Source organism: Octopus bimaculoides, chromosome 12, assembly GCF_001194135.2.
Source record: "Octopus bimaculoides isolate UCB-OBI-ISO-001 chromosome 12, ASM119413v2, whole genome shotgun sequence".
Taxonomy (NCBI): domain Eukaryota; kingdom Metazoa; phylum Mollusca; class Cephalopoda; order Octopoda; family Octopodidae; genus Octopus; species Octopus bimaculoides.
In genome coordinates, this window is record NC_068992.1 from 18598991 (window position 1) to 18603939 (window position 4949).

Consider the following 4949-nt stretch of genomic DNA (forward strand, 5'->3'; position numbering starts at 1 on the left):
TATATATATATGCATATATGGGTACAAAACGTCACCAGCGGTGCAAATAACAGGAAATACGTAAACAAACGAGTTAAATATGTAAACAACGAGAAAAAAAGTAAACACAGAGAAAGGACCCTTCATCAGCTGCCGGTTTGCTCGAAATGAGGAGTTGACACCCGACAGCTGATGAAATGTCCTTTCTCTGTGATTACTTGCCCCTGTTTTCCATTTGTGAGTTGTGAGTTCACACGTACTCTGAGCTGTTAAGAGGTTCTTAAAATGAAGATACTCTTCTTGCTAGAATTTGATCCACAAAGCATTTCTTTTCTGAAAGCTAATGAATGACTTAATTCAGAAGGATAAACTGCTTTACTGTATATCATAACAAAGTTTCATAATCAGTAGATTTGATTGCTGGTTGATATGAATGACTGGAAATGAACATTCAGCGTCTTTCGAAATTATCAAAGCGTGTGTTGAATTATTGGCTGTGAAGAGTGAGTCACATTTATAGTTCCTCTAGCACGTATCGATAACAGCAAATATTGAAATATGATTGTTTTTACCATATTCCTTATATTCTAACATTCTTGATAATCAAAATCAATAACTAGTGACGTAAGGATAGTAAAGTATTAAGAATGGAAAAGAAGCTTCGATTATTGTCATGTAGGAGTTAACATGTTTCCCGCAACAGAGAATGTACAGTGGTTCTGCTGTCTATGTAAAAATGTCATATAAGAAACGAAAGGAGAAATGTGATGTTGTGAAAATGATAGTGCTTCAACATTGCTTCTTAAACAGTTATAGATTCCTCAGATATGCTACACTGCTCTACAAAATGTTAGCATATACAGATGCACTTATGAAAAAAAGTCCCACTTTTTGATATTTCACTATCCTGCACTGCGAGCGCACACACACAGACAATCTTTCCCAGTCATTCTCAATCAGCCCTCCATTAATGTTGATATAGAATGCCAGTGATTGAACACTCTGCCTTGAGGACAGAGAGGCCTTGAAGAAATCAGTATTAGAGAGGACATACCGAACTGATTGACTTATTGGCCGAAGAATTTACCAAACAATTGATTAGTTATTTCATTAACTAAAAAACTGGGTGATTAATAACAATAATAAAACAAGTGAAATATAACCCGTGCGTGTGTGTTTTTTTTTTATATAATGACCCTCTAAAACTACAAAAAGTGAAAATCCAATTGAGCACACGATTTCACATCAGGAATCTTGCAAGCGAAATACTAAAACAAAATTATCAATTAAAGATTTTTATATCGTCTGTATATTGTAAATTTGCAGAATATATTCTTGAATCATACAATAAAAATAAAAAAAAAAAAATCAAAGAATGAGGATAACAGCACAAAACATAGTTGATTATATACTCATATAGACTATATAATGGCAACACACTTTCATTCAAAAACATTTATTAAAACATAAACATAGAACTTTGGAAACAACTAAAGCTAGTTGATACCAATAAAACGGTAATGTTTAGCAACCATTGAATACTTGCCTCATCGAGTAAAAAATTAATAGTTAATATAAAATGTTATTATACAAGTTCACTTAATCTTAACTTTGCTTGTTTATTTGCTATTATTATTATTATTAAATAATCGTCATTGTTATTATTATTATTATTATTATTATTATTATTATTATTATTATTATTATTATTATTATTATTATTCAGTAGTTTTATTTTGATAACGTGCTTTCACTTCACTACCGAGCCTTGAGCTAAAATTTGAAACCATTATTATGAGTTTTTTCTTTTTTCATTTTCTGTGGAACTGGCATAATCTTTACTGCACCGGGCAAAATGCTTAGGAGCATTTGTCCGACTGTACGCTCTGAGTTCAAACATGGTAAATACAAAGAATCTTGCTGCGCACGAGAAATCATCTCCACTCAACGAAAACTGGAGCTGAATATGACACACCTTTTAATGACACACCTTTTAATGACACACCTTTTAATGACACATTTTTAATGCCACGCCTGACTGAAATAAACACAGTAAAAAAATTCCACTGTCATATCAGAATAACTCACTCTACCTCAACTTTCGCTTGGCGCACACCCTGCGATTATATACGTTTCGTCTCCTTTTCTCATTACCATTCCTATACAACCGATTCCTCTGTCTATCTACACCTCACCAAATCTCCATTCACATTACTACAACAGCCTTGGGTGCAACTTATTTAAAACTTATATAAAACTCAGAACGACTCAACTTAATCGCCGTCTCATGACGTTGAACAAGTTGCAATTTTGGGGCCAATGTCCACATTTTCTTTGTAAATATATGTGCGTGTATGAGAGAGAGGTCACATTTTTATGCACATATGCGTATTCATACATGCATACAGAATCATGCACACACACACACACACATATCCACATTACATTATGTGTGGATACATTCTACATTATTTTATTTATGTTTGATATAAATATATTTGATTACACAGTTTGGATGAACCCTGTGTTTTATCCTCTGACTTTTCTCTGTAACACAAGCCGAAGAAACGTGCCGGTCAATATGCATGTCTATTACCAACAAGGCTGAGAATATCTTCTCTGTTTTACAGAGAAAGAAAATAGATTACGACAAATTAAAAACTACGAGAAAATAAAAGCAGGTAAGACGCGCCTTGTGATACCAAGAAAAACCAGAAGAATCTCATTGCTTTAGAACATAGTTTTTTCTTCTTACAAGCCATATAAAGTGTTTTTCTTAAACATTATATAAACTTATTTATTGCAATCAGCCGTCACTCACGATCGAGTATAATTCGTTTATATCTTAGCTTCCCTTCGTTAATTATTTTCGTTGCTTATGTAGTCACGCGCAGACATAGATAATCTCTCGACCTCTCAAAACTTGACTCTCGGGCACATTACAATGAATCTGGGTAGATTGGTCTAACATGAAATGAAGTGTCTTGCTCAAGGACGTAAAACGCCATCGTTCCAACAATTGAACTCACGACCTTCAGATCAAGAGACATAAACGCTACCAACTAGATTGCGAACGTTCCCTCTTTCGATCTATGACTTTTTCTATCCAATGTATTTTTAACGCAATATCGTTTTTATTAGTCAGATGCTTGTATTTATAGCTATATCTACTTCAAGCTACACAGTTAAAACCGAATTATTCCACGTGACTAGAAGTTTCTGAAATCTTATGAACTACATCTATCTATCTATCTATATATCTATCTATCTATCTATCTATTTATCTATCTACCTACCTATCTATCTACCTACCTATCTATCTACCTACCTACCTACCTACCTATCTATCTATCTATTTATCTATCTATCTATCTATCTATCTATCTATCTATCTATCTATCTATCTATCTATCTATCTATCTATGCATACCTGTACATACTTAAATATCGTACGTATAAATGTTCAATATGATAAAAAAATTTATGAAAACATATCCATTGCCATGTAACTTAACAGATACTGTTTCAATAAATCAGCATAATATTTTTATGTTTCATGAATATAATGATAGACGAATAAAATATTTTTGACTGCGTTCTGAAGGTTTCAATAAAACGATTTTAGCTGTGTATCCACTAACTGAATGCATCAAATCTCTTGACAATATCGAAGTGCGTATTGGTAAATATACATTCATTGACTCAAATACTAATCAATTTTTTTCCATATCCCCATCTTTTTTATTAGATGTTCAATACTATAAAATATTACTATAGGCGTATATTCGTATAACATACGCTTTTGGTAAATATTTTTGTTCTTGTTATCATTAATTTTCTTTTTCTTTTTGCTATCATTAAATTATATTTCTTTTCAATTCACTACCATTGAGTAATGGTTTAAACACATGATACAGACCTTCGGTAATATCTTTAAACATTAAACACTCTGCAACACTAATGGGATATTAATATTTAAGACTACATATACAAGGGAATAACTAGCATAGTGGAGGGCTGAGATAAATGTCTCACTATTATAAGTTCAAAATATGCCAGATACCAGTTCTGTTACAGGGAGCTGATATCGGTCTGAGGCTATGTAAAACAAATATCAATGTTTACCGCCATATAAGGCGGTGAACTGGCAGAATCGTAGCATGCCGGGCGAAATGCTTAGTGGCATTTCATCCGTCTTTACGTTTAGAGTTCAAATTCTGCCGAGGTAGATTTGCTTTTCATCCTTTCGGGGGTCGATAAAATAAGTACCAGTTGAACAGTGGGGTCGATGTAATCGACTTTCACCCCCTACCGAAATTGCTGGCCTTGTCCTAAAATATGAAATCAATATTTGCCGCCACAAATAAGAGAATTATAGAATATTTAGGGTGCCAGACAAATTGCTATACATTCTTTTTCTACTCTAGGCACAAAGCCCGAAGTTTTTTGAGGAAAGCCAGTAGATCAGATCGACCTCAGTACGCAACTGGTACTTAATTTATCGACCCTGAAACGATGAAAGGTAAAGTCGACCTCGGCGGAATTTGAACTCAGAACGTAAAGACTGACAAAATACTGCCAAGCATTTCGCCCAGCATTCTAACGTTTCTGCCAGCTCACCGCCATTTTTTTTTAGCCTGTGACGCTTACAGTACATAGGTGTTCCAAGCGGTCCACCCATCTAAGTCCTCACTAGGCTCGACGTTGCTTAACTTCGGTGATCGGACGAGAAGCGGTGTTTCAACGTGATATGACTGTAAGCCAAACTGCTGTATATTATGTATTTTAAAATACTCGGTTGAAATTCCAGCGAAATATGGAACTACATTTAGCCTTTCTTTCTACACACGATGAAGATATGTTCATCGATAATGCTTTTTAGAAATATATGAATTGAAACGCCTACATTTACTCTTCGATTCCGTTTCCAAATATTTTGTGCATGAGTCTGAAATTATAAAAATTGCTAG

General features: G+C 34.0%; 1 pseudogene; it reads right to left on the reverse strand.

Moving 5' to 3' along the window:
- Nucleotides 1-4622: 4622 nt before the first annotated feature.
- Nucleotides 4623-4741, reverse strand: LOC128249234 (5S ribosomal RNA; annotated as a pseudogene).
- Nucleotides 4742-4949: the final 208 nt, after the last annotated feature.